Below are 24,741 nucleotides of genomic sequence, written 5' to 3' on the forward strand. Positions count from 1 at the left end.
TACTGCATCTCTTTAGAATAAAATTACTATTTTCAACTCTGCAAAGCTATAATCTGCCATTTCTGCATTTCCTCTTTCTTTCTTTTTTTTTTCTACTTTTGAAAGTCACTTCAGCACCATAAAGAGCTATTTAAATTCATGTTAATATGCACTCTTTCTGAATGTCATAATGAAGTCACCATATTTTAAGAAAAAGTTTTAAAAGTCAGTTTTTTATAGACCTAAAAGCCTTGTAATGCCAACATATCTTAGATTTAAAGGGGTGTCTCTAGAAATCAATACCACACAGAAAAGTCTTTAAAAATGAATCCTGCACAATTTGACTTTGACTTCTTTTATCAAAGTTTTATTTTTCCACAACCCCTGTGTAATGTATAAAATTAGTTCAAAGTTGTCAAAAATAGAAGGATCATTTGAGTTCAAAGGTTTGATTCCAAGTAAAAAAAAAAAATGGATTATACAGTCATCTTTTTTGCTTTGTTTCACAAAATTGCCTCAAGTATGACACTCCAATTTAGGGAAGTTCTATGTCTGGGGAGGTTTTTGGTTTATTCAAATAAGTGTTGAACTGCATATTTTTCCATAGAGTCCTGTGCTAAACTACAGTAAATGGGGCTTTCTGCAATAATGACCGGTTCTGTTCAATACCTAAGAATGAATGGGGCTGTCACCAGTGGCGGCCACTCATAAAGGGCGCAGGGGCACGGCCCCCCCAATCCATGCACCGGTCCCTAATCTTCATGCAGGGTGCTGGACACATGGATTTAAATTGGGGTTTTTTAATAATTTTTTTTAAGCACATGATTAGAGCTCTATTTGGCTTCAAAAATGGTGGGCTCCGGGGGCACAGAGCACTGCTCCCCAAGCCCACCCGTGATATTAGTATATGGCAATGGTGAGGCTGCAATGATGAGCACTGGTGAGGCTGTATTAATGGGCACTGGTTAGGGTGAATTGATGGGCACTGCATTGCTCATCAATGCATCCTTACCAGTGCCCATCAATGCAGCCTCATGTTAGACCCTTTCTTATGCAACCTCTTAATGAAGCTGCCTCCTCCTCTTCATTTCCCCAGGAAAGGCTACAGGCCCTAGTAGTAGCCCTTCCTAAGCCTGGGAAGGAGCCTATAACACCACAAAATTTCAGGCCGATTTCCCTGCTCAGGATTTGTCAGGGGACGCCAGACCTCATGATCAACATTACTCACATGGCTAGGTGCTCTGGAACACCTTCTCTGCTTCTCTCCTTGGATGCAGAGAAGACGTTTGATGGAGTTCATTGGGGTACCTACATAACGTCTTGACCAAATTTGGTTTTCCTGAGAGATCCATTTCAGCCATAATGGCATTATACTCAACTCCATCAGCTAAGGTATATGTGGCTGAAATGGTCTCATCTACATTTAGGATATCTAATGGCACCCTAAAGATGCCTCCTTTCCCCTATCATCTTTGACTTAGCCAAAGAACTCCTAGTGGAACATATCAGAACATCCAATTTGATCTTGGGATTCCAAATAGGAGGAAAGGAACATAAAATCAGCCATTTCGCTGATGATGTTATCCTGATGCTGACAAACCCCCACTCTTCCTACCAACAGCCCATGAGCTTCTAAAAAAATATAGCAAAGTATCTTATTACAAGGTAAACCCCTCCAAATCACATATACTTAATCTAGGAGTAGACAGCGTCACAAAAAACCTTCTATCCCTACAACTCCCTTTCCAATGGTCAGAATCGAGCTTAGAATATCTAGGAATCACCCTAACCAAAAATACAGAGAACCTATTTAAAGCAAACTACATTCCCTTCAAACAGACATTTACTAAATCCTTCAGAACAACTATCTAAACACGAATTTTCCTGGCCTCGTAGACTAGCAGCATTCAAAATGGTAACACTCCCACAACTCCTATACATGTTCCGTTCCCTCCCCATACCCATCCCATATTCCTACTTAAAATCTTTACAATCCATTCTTTCTAAATACATTTGGAAGGGGAAAAGCCACAAATCTCCCACGCTTGGCTAACTAAATACAAATTGGTCAGCGGATCAGGTTTAGTGGACATTATAGACTATTACCAGGCCACTGTACTAACTCAACTTAGACCACTCCATATGGGGAGAATTGGAGTGTAGCTTGGTACCCAGCAGAAATCTGAAATTGTGGTTACTTAGCCGGCACCTCAAAACCAAAATCTCGAACCATCTCCCTCCTACTATGATAGCGTCAATCAGGGTGTGGCATAAATTTGTTGCCATGCCCTGGCTGTATACCCCTAGAGCTCCTATGGAGATATCACTCGCCACATTATCACTCCCAGATATAAATCTCAGTATATGGCCCAAAGACACCCAACTGAACCACTTAATCTTAAACAGCAACATAAAATCCCTCAACCAGCTTCAATCTGACCTAAACATACCAAAATTGCCATAATTCCAATATCTCCAAATTACCCACTGTATACACCACAACCCCCACCTCTTGGATCCCATCCCAATTCAAGCACTCATATTTTATGAACAAAGCAATAAACAAGTAAAAGGCATGTCTAAATTTTACAATATGTTGCATGAGAAATTGTATTTCCACCACACTAAACCCCTTCACGACCTACAACAAAAATTCTCCACAAATAAATGGGAAACTGCGTTAAAATCTATTTATAGGGCTACTTCATGTTCTTCCTTATGGGAGCTCACTCAGAGCATCACTCAATGTAGGTATATGAGCCCCCTTAAGATTACCAAATTTGACAGCAACGCCTCCCCGGCGTGCTGGCGAAAATGCGGAGACACAGGGTCACTTCTCCATGTGCTCGGGGATGTCCAATATTAACCTCATATTGGGCAGAAATCTTCCTTCTAAATGCGCAGGTCACCAACACCACCATCCTCCCCTTGCCGCAGATAGCACTTTTGAATCTATACTTTGAACTTATCCCCCACAAGGCCCAAAAAGCAGCAACTCATATTCTGTTAGCTGCCAGACAGAATATAACTAAACGCTGGAAAGATACTTCTCCCCCACAAGTTCTCAACGTGATGAAGTAGGTTCAAGACCATTACACATTTGAGACCACACTAACTGCAAATAGAAGCACATACCTTAAACTGTCCCATCTCTGGGAACCCTGGACAGATTGGTACAAAAATAATAGAAAATGAACAAAGCACATTCATGTTAAATGTAGACGATCAACCCCTCCTTTCCCCCCTCTTTCCCAGTTATCTCATCCCTTCCACCCCAAGTTACATATTGCCCCAATACAAGGCCTAAGTTCCCATGTGATACAAGCCTAACCCTACTGGAAAGTGAGAGCTGAAACAAACTTTACAGCAGGATGCAAACAGGCAGTGAAGGGGTGGTCACTACCCCAGACCAGCATGTGTCAAACTGGTAAATTCTTGGCCATACTTGGTTAGAGCTCCCACCCAATCTCACTGCCTATGTCATATGAGCTATCATAAGAATTTGTATGGTATTTCTTTTCAAATGTATGTATCTTACATATAACATGTACCTAATGTATCATATGGCCTTATAAAAGTTTGCATTCTTTAATCTTAAACTCAGTAAAAATTACTGGAATCTAAAGTTTCTTTAAACAGTAAGTAATACGCAATTTGGGCTGGATTACAGTGGCTATAGTTTGATAATTACTTATTATAATGGACTAAATGAAAAGAAGCATCAGAGTGGGAGAGTTTACTTCCTCTTTAACCAGTTCCCGACCAGTGCATGCCGATGTACATCGGCAGAATGGCACGGGCAGGCAAATGGGCGTACCTGTACGTCCCTTTAAATTTGCCGCTCTGCCATCGCGAGTGCGCCTCCGAGGGCACGCTCGAGCGCTGGTCGGGACCCCCGCGGGCATGCCCGCGATCGTCTCACGGGGTGGCTGAACGGAGAGATGCCGTTGTAAATAGCATCTTCCCGTTCTGCCTAGCAACTAGTGACGCTGATCTCTGCTCCATGTGATTGGAGCAGAGATCAGTGTTCACTAAATTAAAGCCCAGCCCCCAACAGTTAGTAACACACCCCTAGGAACACTTAACCCCTACACTGCCACCCACTGGTTAACCCCTTCACTGACAGTGTCATTTACACAGGAATCACTGTATTTTTATAGCACTGATTGCTGTATAAATGACAATGGTCCCAAAAATGTGTCAAAAATGTCTGATGTGTCCACCATAATGTTGCAGTCACAATAAAAATCGCTGATCGTCGCTATTACTAGTAAAAAAAAAAATTATTAATAAAAATACCATAAAACTATCCCCTATTTTGTAAACACTATAACTTTTGCGCAAACCAATCAATAATCGCTTATTGCGATTTTTTTAACCAAAATATGTAGAAGAATATGTATCGGCCTAAACTGAGGGAAATTTTTTTTTTTTATATTTTTGGGGGATATTTATTATAACAAAAAGTAAAAAAGAATGCGTTTTTTTCAAAATTGTCGCTCTATTTTTGTTTATAGCGCAAAAAATAAAAACTGCAGAGGTGATCAAATACCACCAAAAGAAAGCTCTATTTGTGGGAAAAAAAGGACGTAAATTTTGTTTGGGAGCCACGTCGCATGACTGCGCAATTGTCAGTTAAAGCGAAGCAGTGTCGAATCGCAAAAAGTGGTCTGGTCTTTGGCCAGCAAAATGGTCCGGGCCTGAAGTGGTTAAGAAGATACATTTAGGCTCTATTCTTAGTAATCGACAAAGAGAAATAAAAGAAATGTACAGCAAAACCAACATCAGAAATTCCTAACAGAACAACTGTGAAAATAAAGATAGCCTGTAATAAATATAAAACAACTAGGTTTGCTTGCTGAAAATGGCATTTTTTTCAGTTTCACCCACATGAGTTAAATCACATATCTTGGAACAACAAATAAGAATCCTTGCCACCTTTACTAGGCCCTCAAGCCTAGGTATTAAATATAAATCCTATAGGAATAATTCCCAGTAAACGTGAACATAAATCTATTGGTTGTGGTCATACATTAGTTTAGTGCTTCTTTAGGAACCTAGGAAACGACATGAATGGGTTTAGACTTTTTAAAACCTTGGAGCAATAGGTTCTTGCTGCCAATAGTCTTATTTAGACTGGTTGGTTAGCAGTTACAGACTACCAATTAGCACAGTTTTAGAGGATGCAGCTGGACATTACACTTTCAAGGCTGAAATCCCTAGTCATGATAAGGGGGAAACGAGTATGAGTACTCGGTCAAGTACTCACGGATACTGAGTAGCGATACCTTTGCAGTGAGATTTGAGCCCATACAAAATGAATGGGCTCAGATTGCACTGCAAAAAATTGCATGCGGTGGTGCAATTCCTGCCCAAATTGCATGCAGTTTCCTGCACTGCTCCTGTATGAACCCAGGCTAAAGTCACTATGATGTCTGCTTGCTCAATTAGGTTTGGGAAAAACTGGAAGCTGATTGGTTTGTATTAGGATCTGCATCAGATTTTGCACTCTCCAGTTTTAGTAAATCAACCCCACATAGTGTGTAATAAAATACTTAAAGAGGAATTTACCTATAGGTAAGCCTCTAATAAGGCTTACCTATAGGTAGGGAAAATATCTCCTAAACATGCACCGTTTAGGAAATATTTACACTGCATGCAGACAGTGACATCACTGGCGCATGCGCTCTGAAGGAACGCACGTGGAAGTGACGTCATCGTGGCTCCACCAATCACAGCGCCGGAGCCCGCGAACCCGGAAGTAACTCCAGGAAAGATGTCAGCTGTGTTATCGGTGTGCGGGCAACGCTGCAACAGCTTAATTCTTAGGTAAGTATTATATAATGAGTTAGTATGCGATGCATACTAGCTCATTATGCCTTTGTCTTACAGTTTTTTTTTTCAGAGTATACAACCTATTTAAAGAGGAGCTCCAGGCTCCTTCAGAAAGAATTACAAGTCAGCAGCTACAAATACCGTAGCTGCTGACTTTTAATATTAGGACACTTACCTGTCTAGGAAGCCAGCAGTGTCCTCTGCTGAGCCGATTGTTCAGCTATTGGGTACTGTTGCTGCCATCTCCATTGCACTCCATGAATGGGTTGCCTGTGGGGGAAGCAGGAGGGGGGCTAAACTTCCGGCTGAGTTTGCCAGAAGTAGGAGCAGGTAAGTGAGTGTGGGGGTGAGCATGAGATAATTATAACTCACACTGAGGCACCGTCCCTATTAGAAACAAAATTTAGAAAAAAGTGTGAACTGGTACTTTACATCTGCCTCGGTGGAGTGAAGATAAAGAAAAGCCCGGCGCCGCAGGGGTTAACAAAACCCCGTAGGCAGAGGGCTGGCATGACTGTGTGAACAGTGCATGTCAGCCCTGCATGATAGGGGGCGGGGGATTGGCCGAGGGGAGTAGGGTGGGAGTTACTCAGTGCAGAGAAATTGATCCCGCCCCCCTCCACGAGGCAGCATCCAAGAAAAAAAGTTTGTACAGGACAGCAGCATGGCAGCCATAGAGGAGCTGATTGCAAAGGTTAGAGAGGTGGCAGCCACTCGGGGGGAGGCATGGGTGCAGGAGACTCTGGGGGTTTTGCTGGGGCAGCCGGGGGGGACATCCACGGATGGAGGGGGGGCGGGGGGGGCGCCCACGGTGGTCACAGCCCCCATCCAGGTTTTCACCTGAACCCCCCAGGAGAGGGAGGGCTGATGCCAGCAGTCCGGGGAGGGCTCCATCGGGCCCCCCGGCGAAGAGAGCCACCAGGACTGGAGGGGGGAGACTGAGGAGCCGATCCCCAAGGAGACTGGGACAGAGGAGCAGGCCGGAAGGGGGATCTACAGGAGCTTCTGGGCCCCATAGGAGAGCAGTAGGAGCAGATGCAATCCCCCCACCCAGCGTGGAACACGCAGGGTTAGGACCTCAGCGGGGGAGATCTCAGGCCGCGGGGTGGGTCCACCCCCCCCCCCCCCCAGGGCTAGCATCACCAGGTCGGGTGAGAAGGGACGGAGACTGGCGTCGGCGATTGGTGGTCGATCGGACGGGGCTGAGGTGGTTCGCACCGGCCCTAAAAAGGCAACGCAAAAATCCACTGGCGGGTACGCAGCACGGCGGCAGGCCAGGTCGGCTGTTTTACCCTCGGCAGCCAGGCCCGTGTCCCCTGGTGGGCTGTCTGGAGAGGGTGCGCTGATGTCCGGTCACAGGTCGGAGGGTGAGGTGTCCGGATCGGAGGAGGAGGTTCCGAGAAGTCCAATCCCTGCTAGGGTGTCCGAGAGATCGGCTGGTGGGATCGCTCCTGTGCAGCCCGGTGAGTACCCTTTAAGTTTACCTATTGGTGGGGGGGTTGTTTCGGCGGGTGCCGGTGGTGCTGTGAGTGCGGGTACACAGGAGGTGGTGGAGCAGGGGGGTTTAGGGACAGGTGGGGCTGTCAGGGCAGAGAGTGGGCTGTTGGGTTTTCTGGCTGGGATCAAGGAGCTGGTGGGCAGGTTTGAGCACCAGGAGAGGGCTGCTGCTGGCCCAGCGGCGGCGTGGGTCCCTTCTGGCGGGGTGTCCGGGGGTGTCGCAAAAGGCACGGGAGCGGTGGTCGGTGCCCAAGGGGTGGTTGTCCCGGCAGTGGCTGTGCCCGCGGGGCAGGAGCCGTCGGTGCCCATTAAGGCATCGAGCGGGAGCGAGTCCTCTACTAGACAAGACATTGTGCGTTTGGCGGACTCTTCGAAATGCGAGGTGTATGTCTGCTTTGAAGGGCCGTTGGGGGCTCATTTGAAGCCGGAGGTACGGGAGAAAATATGGAAGGGTGAGTATGTGGAGATATTTTCACTACTACCACTAGAGAAGTTCAACCTGGACAGGGTCAAGCCGGATGATACTAAAAAAGACGACGAGGAGAATCGGCGGTACAGACTGATACCGAGGACCTTTGCGAATTGGCTGCAGGCATTCGCCATCATGGCGAGTGTGATTGGTGAAAAGAACGCTGAGCATTGCTCGGCTCTTTTCTGTTACATGGACTCGGTTGGGGAAGCTTACCGAGTGTACGGGGGAACCGCGTGGCTGAGATACGATGAACAGTTTCGCCAGCGGAGAGCGGTGCGGCCGTCGCTGAGATGGGACCACAAGGACATTAGTCTGTGGATGCGCCTGATGACGTCGGCGAGGGCACCGGGCCAGTTTTTTCAGGGGGGGGGGGGGGGGGGCGGTGGATCTTCTGCTCCCGGACAATCGGCCAGTAGAAAGAAGGGAACGTGTTGGCAGTTCAAAGAGGGATCCTGTAAGTTCGGCGGATCCTGTCGGTACAAGCACGAGTGTTCCGGCTGCGGGGGAACACACCCTTTGTGACCCTGCTTTAAACAGGGCAGGAACAGAGCTGGAGATGCTGCGCAAAAGAGGGAGGACGCCAGTGATGGTGGAAAGGATGCGACCGTTTCTCGCGGTAGGTATCCGGATAGGAAGGCAGCACGCCTATTGGAGGAGAGTTTCACAGAGGGGTTTCGGATACCGGGTAGGTTAGAGGTGGTCCAGCCGGTACCGCGGAACCTGAAGTCGGCCTTGCTGCATCCTGACGTGGTTTCTATGAAGCTGCGTAGGGAGGTAGAGTTGGGATGGATGGGAGGCCCTTTTCGGGTGGCACCTTTCCCTGATCTTGTGGTTTCTCCTTTGGGGGTGGTTCCAAAGAAGGAACCGCAGAAATTTTGGCTAATTCACCACTTGTCTTTTCCGAAAGGGGGGTCGGTCAATGATGCCATTGATCCTGAGGAGTGTACAGTTAGCTACACGTCCTTTGATGCGGCGGTGAGTTGGGTCCGCCGATATGGGCGGGGGGCGCTGATGGCGAAAACAGACATTGAGTCGGCTTTTCGGTTGCTCCCCGTCCATCCCGAAAGTTTTCAGTTGTTGGGGTGTCATTGGGACAACATGTTTTATGTTGACCGTTGCCTCCCCATGGGGTGCTCCATTTCGTGCGCGGTGTTTGAAACATTTAGCTCATTTGTGGAATGGGTGGTGCGGGATGTTGCAGGGCTGAACTCTGTTATCCATTATTTGGATGACTTTCTCTGCGTGGGTCCGCCAGATTCCAGAGTGTGCGGGGTGTTGCTGGCGACGCTGGAACACGTAGCGGAACGGTTCGGCATCCCGTTGGCACCCGACAAGACGGAAGGGCCCAGGAAGGTCATCACCTTTCTGGGTATTGTGTTGGATTCTGAAGCGATGGAATGCAGGTTGCCGGAGGACAAGCTTGGGGATTTGAAGACCGTCATTCAGGGACTGTTGGACAAGCGCAAGGTGCAGCTTAAGGTTCTACAATCACTGTTGGGGAAACTCAACTTTGCTTGTAGAATTCTTCCAATGGGTAGGGTGTTTTGTCGGCGGCTGTCGGCGAGCACGGCAGGTGTGCGGTCACCTGTGCACTATGTGCGGCTGCTTAAAGTGCATAGGGATGATCTGCGGATTTGGCACCGTTTCCTGGAGGCCTTTAATGGAAGGGCTTTGTGGATGTCTGGACCGGTGAGTAATTTTGATATGGAATTATTCACTGATGCGGCTGGGGCATCAGGTTTCTGAGCTTTTTTCCAGGGCTGTTGGAGTGTGGGCCCCTGGCCGAAGTCGTGGGTGGAGGCTGGGTTCACCAAAAATCTGGTGCTGCTGGAATTGTTTCCGGTGGTGCTGGCGGTGGAGCTCTGGGGGGCATCTTTCCGGGACAGGAAGGTTCGGTTCCATGGTAATAACCTGGGGGTGGTGCAGGTGATTAACAGAGTATCTGCATCGTCCCCTGCAGTCATCAAGCTACTGCAACACCTGGTTTTATGGTGTTTGCAGCTGAATATCTTCATTTATGCGGTGCACTTGCCAGGTGTGGAGAACGTGATTGCTGATGCGTTGTCTCGCTTTCAGTGGGACAGGTTCCGGGAGTTGGCGCCGGCCGCGGAGCAACACGGAGTGCCCTGTCCCGACTGGTTGTGGACGATTGCATTGGGCGACTGACGGGATGGATTAGGAAGTCGGTGAGCGAACCCACATGGAGAGCATATGGTAAGGTATGGGAGGAATGGGGGGTTTTCGTTCAGGGTTTGGGTGAGGATCCCACGGGCCCGGTAGTTCACTGGATGGTGCTGTATTACCTATCTAGACAGTTGGAGGAGGGAGCCTCAGGGGCTGCAGTGAGCAAGAAAATGGCAGGTTTGGCATTTCTGTTCAAATGGCAGGGGCTTCCGGATTTTACCAAGGATTTTTGGGTGCGCCAGGCGATAAAAGGCTACAAGAATTCGGTTGGGCGGAAGAATGCTAGGAGACCTGTGTCTTTTGCGATCCTGGGGGGCATTCTGGAGCAGTTGGTGGGGGTTTGCGCCTCCACCTATGAGCTGGGTTTATTCAGGGCGGCTTTTCTGTTGGCGTTTTTTGGGGCGTTTAGAATTGGGGAATTGGTTAGCCCATCTAAGAAAGTCCAAGGGGGCATTGAGTTTCAGGACGTCCAGTGCGCTGCAGACGGGGTTTTGGTGCGACTGCGGAGATCAAAAACGGATCAAGCGGGCAGGGGTAAGATGGTGTACGTCTACCCCTTGCCGGGATCGGATTTATGTCCAGTGGTGGCGGTTAGGGGGTTTTTGGATCACAGACCGGGGTTTACAGGTTCATTATTACTGCATGTGGATGGGTCCCCGCTGTCCAAATTTCAGTTTGTCGCTGTTTTCCGGAAGTGTTTACGGGGTATGGGTTTGGAGGACAAAGGTTTCTCTTCTCATTCGTTCAGGATAGGGGCAGCGACTGAAGCGGCTAGGTTCGGTTTGGACGAGGAAGCAGTAAAACGCATTGGGCGGTGGGAATCCAGGAGGTTTAGACTGTATGTCCGTCCTCACCTGTTGTGATGGCAGTTTGGTTTTGGGGGGCTCAGGATATGTTGAGTTGGGGTTAAGGTTGTTTTGGATGGTCATGGTGGCACGTTTGTCTTTCTTCTATTCCAGATGTGGTGCAGTGCCTGATCTGGATTTTGGGACACTCATATGTTTGCTGGGGGGCCAGAAGGGCAGATGTCCGGCCTAACGGGCGGCAGCTGGGGTTTTCCAACCGAGAAGCCTGTGTTCGTTGGTTGGGGTTTCCGGGTATGTTATGGAGCAGAATGGTATCGGAGGTTCACCGTTTTGCACGGCGGGACCGGCCTCCAGATGTTTTGATTTTACATGTGGGGGGCAACGACTTAGGAGTCAGGTCCATGTTGGATATCACACGGGACATGAAGTTCGACCTACTGGGGTTGCGTATGTCTTATCCGGACACTATCATCGTGTGGTCCGACATGGTGGCTCGTCAGTCTTGGAGGATGGCCAGGTCGGTGGAGGGTGTGAACAGGGCCAGACGCAAAATAAACAGGGGTATCAGCAGGTTTGTGATAGAGCATGGAGGTTTGGGGATCAGACATCTGGAGCTGGAATTTGAAACTTGGCAGTACTGGAAGAAGGATGGAGTGCACCTTAATGATGTGGGGACTGATCTGTGGGCACTGGGGATACAGGATGGAGCGCAGCGCGCGTTGCGCGTGTGGCAGGGCTCCCAAGGGTAAGGGGGTTACCCTTGTTAGCTGTGGCTGGTGTTTGGTCTTTGTGGGTGAGGAAGAGAGTTCTGAATGAAGAGTCAGGATCTGTCGGTAGTACGGGTCCTGTGGGTGGTACTCCAGTTAACGGAGGTTATCTGGTAATTGGTTATGGGGGCATTGCGGTAGGTGGGTGCCATTTGTCATCAGTGCCACCTGTCAGTGTCACGTGCCATCTGTTGTCAGTGTCACGTGTCATCAATGCCACTTATCAGTGCCATCTGTCATCAGTGTCAGGCGTCATCGGTGCCATGTATTAGTGCCATCTGTCATCGGTGGCACATATTAGTGCCACGTATTAGTGCCATCTGTCATCAGTGCCACGTATTAGTGCCACGTGTCTTCAGTGCCATGTATTAGTGCCACGTGTCATCAGTGCCACGTATAAGTGCCACGTGTCATCAGTGCCACATATTAGTGCCATCTGTCATCAGTGCCACATATTAGTGCCATCTGTCATCAGTGCCACCTGTCATCAGTGCCACGTATAAGTGGCATCATTGCCACGTATCAGTGCCATCTGTCATCAGTGTCACGTGTCATTGTCCTGGTGCTTCAAAAGTGTAATAAATAGTCAACAAGTTAGATGTGTAATTTATGTTCCTAGAACACATGATGGCGCTACCTGCATGTTGGGCCTCTCTATGTGGCCAGGCTGTGAAAAAGTCCCACACATGTGGTATTGTAATACTCAAGAGGAGTAGCAGAATTTTTTGGGGGGTTTCATTTGTGGTATACACATGCCACGTGAGAGAAATAACCTATTACAATGACAATTTTGTGGAGAAAAAAAAATGAAAAATCTTAATTTTGCAAAGAATTGTGGGAAAAAAATGACAACATCAAAAAGCTCAATATGCCTCTTACTAAATACCTTGGAATGTCTACTTTCCAAAAAGGGGTCATTTGGGGGGTATTTGTACTTTCCTGACTTGTTCGGGTCACAAGAAGCGAGATAGGCCACCAGTACATCAGATGTGATCAATTTTGTGCGATTTGCACCACACCTTGTAGACTCTCTAACTTTCACAAAGACCAAATAATATCCACTAATTTGGGTTATTTTTACCAAAGATATGTAGCAGTATAAATTGTGGCCAAAATTTATGAAGAAAAATTAATAATTTGCATAATTCTGTCACAGAAACAAAGAAATATGCGTTTTTTTTCAAAATTTTCGGGCTTTTTTCATTTATAGCGCAAAAAATAAAAACCCCAGAGGTGATCAAATACCACCAAAAGAAAGCTCTATTTGTGGGAAAAAAGGACAAAAAATTCATTTGGGTACAGTGTTGCATGACTGAGTAATTGTCATTCAAATTGTGAGAGCACCGAAAGCTGAAAATTGGTCTGGGCAGGAAGGGTGTGTAAGTGCCCAGTAAGCAAGTGGTTAAAGAGTTATATATTTTTGGATATTTTATACAGTTTAATAAATTAATGGCTGCTACGGCCTATTTTACTCCAAAAGTGGTATGGTCTTATTTATTATATAATGGGGAGGTAAGTGGAGTATAGGTTGGTAGCAAAATGCATATATGTTATACACTAGTCAAGAAAAGCCCGGCGCCGCAGGGGTTAACAAAACCCCGTAGGCAGAGGGCTGGCATGACTGTGTGAACAGTGCATGTCAGCCCTGCATGATAGGGGGCGGGGGATTAGCCGAGGGGAGTAGGGTGGGAGTTACTCAGTGCAGAGAAATTGATCCCGCCCCCTCCACGAGGCAGCATCCAAGAAAAAAAGTTTCCCACCCCCCCTCCCTAAGCTTGGGTTGTATATGTCGAGGTGTGTCTTTTCTGTGTTGTGTGTTTGTGTTTTTCTCTTTCAGGACTAGAACGTGGACTGTCGTGGCAGTGGCTGGTGTTTGGTCTTTGTGGGTGAGGAAGAGAGTTCTGAATGAAGAGTCAGGATCTGTCGGTGGTACGGGTCCTGTGGGTGGTACTCCAGTTAACGGAGGTTATCTGGTAATTGGTTATGGGGGCATTGCGGTAGGTGGGTGTCTCTGAGTCAGCCTGTCGGCTTGAGGCCCAATAACCCACGTCAGAGGGACCGCAGTGTCATAATTTTTGGATATAACCTGAGGGTTATTGGTGTACCTGCAAAGACCAACACTAGGGGGAACTGATGTTTTCGTCATAACTGATGTTATTGTTTTGTTACTGTTTTTATTATGGTTTATGTTATTTAAAGAGTTATATATTTTTGGATATTTTATACAGTTTAATAAATTAATGGCTGCTACAGCCTATTTTACTCCAAAAGTGGTATGGTCTTATTTATTATATAATGGGGAGGTAAGTGGAGTATAGGTTGGTAGCAAAATGCATATATGTTATACACATGTCATGATTTATGACACAATGTTTTTTTTTTTTAATTCATAAAGATATTTTATTTGCCATCCTTGGATGAAACTATTTAAAACATTACAGTTTAAGAGAAAATACAATTGTACTCTTAAGCTGGTCCTGGTTGTGCAAGTCCTGGTATGGAATATCATAAAGCGTGGCCTACGCATTTTGCGGGAACTCCGCTTCGTCATGGCCTTTTAGAACAGCACAAACAGATCTAAAATACCCTGACGAGGTGGGGTTCCCATGACACATGTAAAGTCCCAATCCACATTTTTTTCTAAATTTTCTCTCAGAAGTAGGAGCAGGTACCTGTCAAAACCAGGTACCTGCTCCCCTCTCCCCCCAAAAGGTGCCAAATATGGCAGTGGAGGGGGGGAGGCAGACAAGTGGAGCTTCCCCTTTTGGCTGGTGCTCAATTTAACTTTTATTCAATAACCAAACCTCCTCTGTAACTCTGTAAGAGGGGCTGTGTAATATGCAGGGGGGTTGGGTAGGAGGTGGCTGTGTGATGTACAGGGGGGCTGTGTGATGTACAGGGGGGCTGTGTAATATACAGGGGGGCTGTGTAATATGCAGGGGGGGCTGTGTAATGTAAAGGGGTCTAGAGGTGAGGGACTGTGTAATGTAAAGGGGTCCAGAGGTGAGGGGGCTGTGTAATGTAAAGTGGTCCAAAGGTGAGGGGGCTGTGTAATGTAAAGGAGTCCCGATTATTATCTTCATTTATCAGTAGGTAAATGAGGCCCTCCTTGCATTCACATACATTAAATCTGGCCATAAATTGGAAAAAGGTTGCTGATCCCTACTGTACACTGTCACTGTACTAATGACAATGGTTGAGACAATGGTTGAGAGGAGGTTAACATCTCGGGGTAATCAAGATGCTAAGCATGTGCCTAACAATGTGTTGTGTGTATTATGTGCTGTATTTTACTAAAGATAGCTTTGTTTCTTCTGCCTGCTTTGTACAGTGTTCCCACTGTACAAAGTCCTTTGTTGTTTGTCAACACAGGGCTCTGGGCTTTGATTGGACACAGCACATCCCACTATATATAATCACAGCTGAGTCAGTGGACGGGGGTACGCGCACATGCCCTGAACACGGAATAAAGCCACGAAGTACAGGTACGTTAGTGCCTTAAAAAGCCTCCCCTCCACAATATATGTCCTGCAGTGGGTCGACAAGTGGTTAACAATATAACAGCAGTATAACCTGATTGAGCTAATACCCATACAGCAATGATCTCAACAGGTTCAATCACAGAAATGCTTGCTTGCAATGAGCCTCTATGCACTTCACAGACTGTTATACCTGCTTCCTCAGAAGGTTAAAAATGAGAATGCAAAATGTATCAAATTGTATAAAACAGACAATTGGGTTGATTTAGTAAAACTGGAGAGTGCAAAATGTGGTGCAGCTCTGCATGGTAGCCAATCAACTTCTAACTTCAGCTTGTTCAATTAAATTTTGATAAAAAAAAAACTGTAACCTGATTGGTTTTCTATGCAAAACTTCACCACACCAGTTTTAGTAAATCAGCTACAATGAGTATAGCACAAACCTATATACATAACACAAATAGCTCACAGCTATAATATGGTCCTGTATTGGTAGTCATTCAGCCCAGGCCATAAACCAGAAAGGGGCACAAGCCGTGCCAAAAAAGGTCATCTACAGGTGAGATCAGGGGCCACAGCACTGCAACAAATAAATCAAAAGGGACAATAGACCTCAAATATGCACATAAAAAAATCAAACGCATGTTATAAGAAATAAAAAAAAAGGTCATAATACCGTAACAAGAAGGCAGAAGGGCCAAACACAGCCTAGATAGTCCAGGGATTGCATGTAGATGTTATAATGGGCTTGGATACCATATTAATTGTCTTGAATTCTGTTAAGAGCTATGTATTAAAGTGGGAGTAAACTCCCATAAAACGATTTTTACCTACAGGTTAGCCTATAATAAGACTTACCTATAGGTACAGTAAATATCTCCTAAAACGTGCACCGTTTAGGAGACATTTACTTTAGATGCAGCCAGTGACATCACCGGTGCATGTGCTCTGAAGGAACGGCATACCTGTGCTGTTCTTTGAGAGCCCGTTCCGTATACAGCTACTCCTGCACGCATGTGTGGGAGTGAGGTCATCGCCGGCTCAGTCATCTATATCACAGAAGCACGTGAATCCTGTAAGGAAGACCAGGTGAAGATGGAAGTGGCTTCAGCGGTGACAGCGTGCCACTGGAGGGCTTAGTTTTCAGGTAGGTCTGTCATAATGTGCTAGTGAACAATGGGGCGAAGCTACCATCTGTGGGATTATGACTGAACGCCTCTAAGTCAGAATCCCCCCTAAAGGTGACGATACTGCAGTGCCACGGAGCCCAGGTTGGCCTGGGATAGCCTGCCTCCAATACCCCTTCACTGGGACGAGAGCCAACGTGTAGTGGTGCTCGCCTCAGGACCAGAGCGTGGATGGAAGCGGGCTGCCTCTCTCCCAGAGCATATGGCATGTTCGTTGGAAACCCGGTGCTAAATCATTCGTAGACGACCTGATTCTGGGTCAGGGTTTCGTGTGTAGCAGAGCAGCTACCTCGCATGCTCTGCTGTTTTTTTTTGCCTTCCTCTGGATCAACTGTGGGTATAGAATTGGGTATATTGGATTGTACGATATTTTTTATTTTATTTATTTATTGTTTATGGTTGAACTGGATGGACTTGTGTGTTTTGTCTTTTTCCTACCTGGCTAACTATGTAACTATGTACCTGTAGGTAAAATGAATATCTCCTAAACTTGTACGGTTTAGGAGATATACACCGGAAGGGATGTTCTCACACGAGCATGCTGCTCATATTTAATGTATTGTGCAATTCGATCTTATGGAATGTGAGTAGTATTTTAAACTTTTTTTTTAATAAATCTTGGATTTTATAAATTACTACACCATAGCAGGCCCTATATCTTTATTTATGAGCTTTCTCAAGTTACCCTCGATACCTATGGTGGATGTAAAAAGGTGGTTTGAACAGGAGGAGCAAAAGACAGGAGCCAACCCTGTGTGGATTATTTTATGATTCACGCTGTTCACCTTACAACAGTAAGTTAAAGTGGAGGGCCACCCTGAAAAACAAAAGTGCATTAAAAATGAGCAAAAAATCTGAAAAAAAAATGAAAAAAATTTTTTTTTTACTTACCAGAAATGCCTGTTGCTAGGTATATCGTCCTAATCTGCCTCTTCCTCCTCCGCGGTGATGTTCTATCTTCTCTCCTCCACGCTGTCTTCTGGGTAATGGGTTGCGCTGTGTTCTGGGAACTGTGTGTCCCAGAACACAGCGCGCCCCATTCACAAAGTGCTGCGTGACTCGCGCATGAGCAGTAGGAAACGGGCAGTGAAGCCGCAAGGCTCCACTGCCTGTTTCCCTTGGATGAAATGGCGGCGCCGGGACCCGAGAGCCAAGGGACGGGTCAGCCTCAGGCGGCTGACATCGCGGGTGCCCTGGACAGGTAAGTCTGCTTATTAAAAGTCAGCAGCTACAGTGTTTGCAGCTGCTGACTTTTAAATTTTTTTTTTTAAAGCTGGCACTTCTCTTTAATTAAATAGCACTCCCATGGGCTCTGTGGATACCAGAGAATCACCAGTGATTTTGAACACTGCTTGCCACCTGTGTGTGATTTCCACTGGCTTCACTGTCGTTTGGAAGATTTTTTCATCACTTGAGAATTTTTTCACTTTAGAGACACTTTGCACTTTATACTTTGCTATATATAAATATTGCGGGACACAGATTTGATTCACACTAGTGTGCCACACACGTTGATATCTTTATGTGTTTTTATTAATTATGCTGACACCTGCATGTATCTGTTTTGAGTATTGATTTCACTTATTTTATTTTATTTATTTTTATTTATTTGATTGTATAGAGATTACATGAATACTGTGGATATTTCGTAGCACATTTGCACTTTATATACTAGCACCATTCACTTTATATTGCAGCACTTTCTCACTTTGTGACTTTTATGGATTTATAGGCTATCTTTATATTTATTAACCCCTTAATTGCCCCCTAGTTGTTAACCCCTTCACTGCCAGTGTCATTTACACTGGAATCAGTGCATTTGCATAGCACTGATTGCTGTATAAATGACAATGGTCTCAAAAATGTGTCAAAAATGTCTGATGTGTCTGCCATAATGTGGCAGTCATGATAAAAATCGCTGATCGCCGCCATTACTAGTAAAAAAAAAAATTATTACTAAAAATGCCATAAAAATGCCATAAAAAATGCGATTTTTTTTTACCAAAAATATGTTTAAGAATACGTAGCAGCCTAAACTGAGGAAAAAAATGTTTTTTTATATATTTTTGGAGGATATTTATTATAGCAAAATGTAAAAAGTAATGCGTTATTTTCAAAATTGTCGCTCTTTTTTTGTTTATAGCACAAAAATTTAAAACCGCAGAGGTGATCAAATACCACCAAAAGAAAGCTCTATTTGTGGGACAAAAAGGATGTCAATTTTGTTTGGGAGCCATGTTGCGCGACCGCGCAATTGTCAGTTAAAGCGACGCAGTGCCGAATTGCAAAAAGTGCTCTGGTCAGGATGGGGATAAATTCTTCCAGGGCTGAAGTGGTTAAAAAAGAACACCTCCCTCCCATGCTATGAAGATTAGGAGAGGAGAAGATAGTTTTTAGTCTGGGAACAACATTCCTGCCATAGGGTGACAGTGCTGCTCTTCCATAGATAAAGTAGAGTAAGTGAGAGTTGTCACCCCAAAATAAAATAAGGAAAATAAACATGAAAACATAAAACTAATGCAGCCACCTTATCTAAGGCCCGGAAAGCTGCAATATATTACTTTTTTGTTCTTAGTTTTATTCTTTAATTATGCATATGTGCTAATCTGTTTCATGGTCACCATTTTCGAAGAAGCACCATTTTGCAGTAGAATGTCTGAAAATAGCACAAAAATGCAAATGTTCTCGTAGTTATGTCAGCTGTGGTAGTATTGTTGTCATCAGCTTTTAAAACGCATTACATGGTGTACATAAAAGGCAATAGCGTTCTTACTGCCAACCAAGGTGACAGTGTTATCTGAGATGGATGCCCTTTAAAGGAGCTTGAGCTGTGGTTCTCACCTTGTCTCATTCTTTCTTGCGCCTCTGGGAGAGCCTTGCATATAAACTAACACCATCCTTGCACTGTTTCCTAGGTGTGTGCAGCATAAGCACCAGCGTGAATTTTAATGTAAATTGCTTTTTGTTAATAAGCAACGCTCAGTACCAGGGATGTTTGGGGACACTAAGGAACAGAACTTATATTTTCTACTTATTAAATACAAAAAAGGCTTTCAGGCAGGATATTTGAGGCACAACTTACACAATATTCCAATATATAAAATCCAGAAAAATGTATTACATTGTAGCAATTGATTGTAGCAAATAAAAATTTGGCCACCGATTCATAAAAACAATCCAATACAGTACCATTCCCACATGTCATATTCTGTTGATCATCATACATCAATTTTCTAAGGATCATTTGGTGGATAAAAACAATTATACTTCACTTTCTCTAAACTCACCAATAAACAACTCTATAGCTTACCGTAACATGTTTCTTGGATGGTAATCAACTTCTTCAGGAGTAGACAGTGGGAAAATAAAACATACCTGTTCTATGCATCAAAAAGAAAAACACACAAAAAAAATGTATTTACACAATTCAATTCAAACACATTAAATATCATGTACACATGCGCTGACTGGCAGTACTTGAGTCCCTTAGAGCCCTTTCACACAGCCAGCGTGGAGGCATCAGCAATAAAGCACCAATAGTTTTAGCGATGCTTTACCATAGTTTTAGAGGCTGCTAGTGGGGCGACTTTAACCCCCGCTAGCAGCCGAATAAAGGGTTAAAAGCCTCCACAAAGCGCCACTTTCAAGGTGCTTCGGCGGAGCTGGCCATTCATTTCAATGGACAGGGGAACTTTAGGAGAGGTATACAAGGGGTATAGAAAGTGATGTGTCACAAGAGTCAAGCTGGATAGCTGAAACACAACCAGAATGCAGAGAGCCCTGAGAAAAAGATTGAAAACCCCACCTGGCCGAATGAGGCAGTCTATCCAAAGGATGGATTGAGCCTCTTAAACAGGTTTGAACGGACATAGTAGCAGTAGGGTGAGGCCAGGTTACAGAAGGTCCTGAACAAGAAGCAGGAAACTCATTGGGCATGGGCTGGACTGGCATAACTGGTGCAGAGGCCGACTGAATAGTATTGTCAGGTGTAGTGACCATCTCAATCGCATCACAGGACATAGCGACTGTGGAACTTGCGGACAAGTTAGCCTGACTGTGCGTCCAAGGGAGATTAGGGACAGGCAAAGGTAAATGGTTATGCAAACTGGAGTGAATGATCGACTCAGATTCATAGGTGGGCCCCTCATCCAGAGTGCCACATGACCTAGAGAGTGCATCAGTCCGACTATTGCAGGACACATCCCAGAGGTCGCTATATACAACGGGAAGAGCAGAAGATACTGGGATGGTGGCAACAGGATTCTCTTTTGGGGTAACCTTGAGTAGGCAGGAAGAGGAACAGGAGGAACCCCAAGCCAGGATCTGTCCAGCAGACCAGTCAACGTGTGGAGAATGGATCCGTAACCAAGGCAGACCTAATATGATAGGAGATGAAGCCTTAGGTAAGACAAGGAAGGATATCTACTCCTGGTGGAGTTTCCCTACTGACATCTTAACAGGAAGGGTCTGGAAGCGGATAGGGCCCCCTGGGAGAACAGTGCCATCAATCGCCAAGACCACCAATGGCGTTGTAAGGGGCAAAAGGGTAAGTCTCATGGAGGATGCAGTTTCCCAATCCATGAAATTGGCAGTGGCTCTGGAATCCAGATGTGCTGAGACCGAACGAGAGGAAGCGCCGACATGAAGCAACACAGAAAGAAGAAGACAAGAAGGTGAAGGTGATATTTCAGGGTCTAATACTCCACCTTCCAGATGTATTAGCCCTGAGCGTTTTTCCAGATGAAGAGAACAAGTGTCATGCAAATGACCTTTGGCCCCACAATAAAGGCCTAGGCCCAGAGTTCTGCGCCTAGCATGTTCTTTGGGAGATAACTTTGTCCAGCCCAACTGCATAGGTTCCTCAGCAGGCAGGGGGTGCTCCTCGGATCGAAGAGAAGGGACTGGGAACTCAGGCTGCCTAAAGAACGGGGAGTGCTGGCGTCTTTTTTCCATGGACCTCTCCTGAAAGCGAATATCGATCTGGTTACACAAGGTGATGACACTGTCCAGATCAGTAGGAAGGGATCTTCCTGCTAATTCATCCTTCACCCTATCAGAGAGGCCATGTAAAAAGGTTGCAACTAGGGCCTCATTATTCCAGCTCAATTCAGCTGTGAGGATACGGAACTGAAGATCATACTGTCCCACAGAAGCAGACTCTTGACAGAGACGTAAAAGAGTGCTAGCCGCTGAGGAGACCCGGTTCCTCGAAGATATTCCGAAAAAGTTTCAAGAAATCACACAGGCTAGAAACCACTGGATCATTCAGTTCCCACAGAGGGCCAGCCCAAGCTAGCGCCTCGCCAGACAGGAGAGATATAATATATGCTACCTTTGCCCGATCGGACAGGAAGTTTTGGGGCTGAAGTTTGAAATGAGTTGTACACTGGCTAAGAAACCCCATGTAAGCCTTGGAGTCCCCAGAGAAACGGGCTGGAGCTGGTAGTTGTAATGAATGTGTGGCTGCGACTGATGCGATAGGTGCAGCAGCAGATAGCGGTTGAGGTTGTTGAACCGAGGGTCCTAATGAGGCCTGAACCTGTTCAAACCGGGATGCCAAATCCTGAAGGAATCGCATCATCTGGGTCTGATGCGATTCTTGGGTCTCAAGTCTGCGAACTAAGCCCTGCAATGGATCATCTGTGGATAGCGGCACATCAGCTGGGTCCATGGCTGATCAAACTGTCAGGTCACCCGAGACCAGGTGACAGATGCACTCCGTAGGAGTCGGAAGTGCACCGCTTGGTAGTGGACCTTAGGACTGATTGCTGCGGATTGTACCCAGGGAGATTCAGGACACAGGTCTACTGGATCACTAACACAGATCCCAGTAGGAGCTAGAGCATAGATTCCCCAGGGAGGGGAGTCTAAGAGCCAGCATGTGTTCACCAGAGCCTCCAGTGGTGAGGATGGACTTCGCTGAGTCTGGCTCCAGGTCGCGGCCCCTAGGGTCTCACAGCCCACACTCACAGTAGACTACAGGAGAAGGAAGCAGCAGACTGGAACAACAAGAAAAGTACGGGGATAAGGCAGAGGTCAGGGCAACTAGCAGACAGGAACAACAGAGTACACGCCAAAGGTTCAGGGTCACAGGCAGACAGGGATGGTCAGGGACATGCCAAAAGGTCAAGGTCACAAGCAGACAGGAATCGTTGAGAGCATGCCAAGGTTGGTAACAGAGACAAACGTAGAGCACACGGCAAGCAGGAAACAGGAAGCCAAACACACAATGAATACACAATGGTTGATCAGCACCGCTGGCTTGCAGTGCACAGGTTAATATAGGGTTCCCTGATAGGGCCTGGGGTGGAGCCATGCTTAGAGGAGAGGTTATAAAAACCACCAGGTGGAAGTGGCTGGCCTCTTAGTCTGAACACATGAGGAGAGGTAAGCAGAGGAAGATTACTGCATAACCATCACACGCCCCCAGTGTGAAAGGGGTCTTAAGAGGAGATGACATATAAGCAGCTCAAATAATCCAAGAATTGGACCCCAAAGCATAAGGCAGAACAGTGTAGCCCACCAAATGGCCAAGGACTACCCTCAACGACATTGCATGTAAGTACTCTCTTATATTATTATATTATTTACCTAACAAAACAAAGGAAGCACCAAGAGTGCTATCAGTCCCCATATCCTGCGATTTTTATATAACCTACTCTCTATATTAAACTCCAAGCAAATTTTTCAGTACAGAGTAATATAAAGTATTTTATAACTAGGGTATAACTAGCCAGGTAAATCAGTAGCTAAAATAAACAGAATTCTCTCCCTAACAATATATCAAAACCATATCACATGGTACCATATACATAGCACCAAAGAATGTATATTGCCCTTTTAGGAAACTAGTTCTCTCCAACATGGAAATATCGCCACACTCCAAAGGCACCATGTGGTGTTAAATTCTCTAGTAATAGTAAGTAATAAATAATTGGGTATCATCACACTCCATAATGATTATATCAATATGCCCACATATATTAAAGTTTCCCCATCTATACCTTTTTCAAATTAACAAGTATTCCATATGTTCAAAATGTCCAAAGTGCTGTGTAGGAGATGTCATGGGCCCCTAGGGAACTAACTGTCCTATGCCCAGGGGAAACATGCTCAAAGCCCAAAACTGACATTGACCCCCTTCTTTACCAAATCCACGAGAGAGACGGGGAAACAGCCAACTGTCTCCCGCCTCCAAACGCAAAAGGCAAAAAGTAGCGCCCTACTACTCTGCCTTAAATGACACCTGCCTGGGCTGCAAAAGACTCCTAGAGGACAGAAAGTAAACACAGCCAATGCATGAAAAAGCATCTTTCAATAACAAAGAATGAAACTATTTGACACAATACCGCCTCACAGTTCATTTTCACATAATCATTTGACACCAATATTTTCAAATAAGGTACATTAAACGTAACCACAATGTTTTTCTATTTGATGTTTTATTGATTACTAATATTCTTTAAATGTGATAGTCTCAAAGCTAATCACCCAAAGTCCCATGATATCCTTTAGACCCATCCAATTACCAGTCACCCCCTCTGGTGTTCTCATATAATCAATCTAATCTCATGAAATGCATAACCAATACATCAAAGTTATGAACCTACATGTCAACCAATCGGAAAAAACAATATTTCCATTATCAATGTAGTATACATAGTCGTACACTCGTTTATGGAATAGTCAATTTGTTTTACCTACGCAGAATGTGCCAAAGTCTCATGCCATTAAATTTGGTGTTGAGTTATTCACTTTAAGGTCATCCCAGAGGACAGGGGGGAACTCTTTACATCTGGAGGGAAGGAAATTTAATCTCAAAATCTCTGGGTTTCTTCACAGTAAGAGCTTTGAAAATGTGGAATAGACTCCCTTAAAAGCTGCTTCTGGCTAGCTCAATAGGTTGCTTTAAAAAGGCCTGGATTTTTTCCTAAATGTACATAATATAACTGGATACTAACATTTATACGTAAAGTTAATCCAATGAATATCCGATTGTCTCTTGGGGGATCAGGAAGGAATTTTTTTCCCCTGCTGGAGCAAGTTGGATCATGCTTTGCTGGGGTTTTTGCCTTCCTCTAGATCCACTGTGGGTATAGGATTGTGTCTTTTTTCAACCTGACTATGTAACTATTGCCCCATACACACGGTCAGACATTCTGACCACAAAATCTGTCGGATTTTGGCCGAAACTTGTTTTGCATAAATACGGTCGCACAAAGTTGTCGAAAATCCAGATCGTTCTGAACGAGGTGACGTCAAACACGTACATCGGGACTATAAACGCTCCAGTAGCCAATAGCTTTCGTCTCTAAGTTTATTCTGAGCATGTGTGGCACTTTGTCCGTCGGAATTGTCTACACACGATCGGAATTTATGTGATTGGATTTTGTTGTCGGAAAATTTAGATCTTGCTCTCAAACTTTGTGCGTCGGAAAATCAGACGGAAAAAGTCAGATGGAACCCACACACGGTCGGATTTTCCGACAACATGATCCGATCGCACATTTTCCGTCACAAAATCTGACCGTGTGT

This window comes from Lithobates pipiens, unplaced genomic scaffold (assembly GCF_037356315.1).
Source record: "Lithobates pipiens isolate NorthernLeopardFrog02 unplaced genomic scaffold, aLitPip1_a1.2 Scaffold_17, whole genome shotgun sequence".
Classification (NCBI taxonomy): domain Eukaryota; kingdom Metazoa; phylum Chordata; class Amphibia; order Anura; family Ranidae; genus Lithobates; species Lithobates pipiens.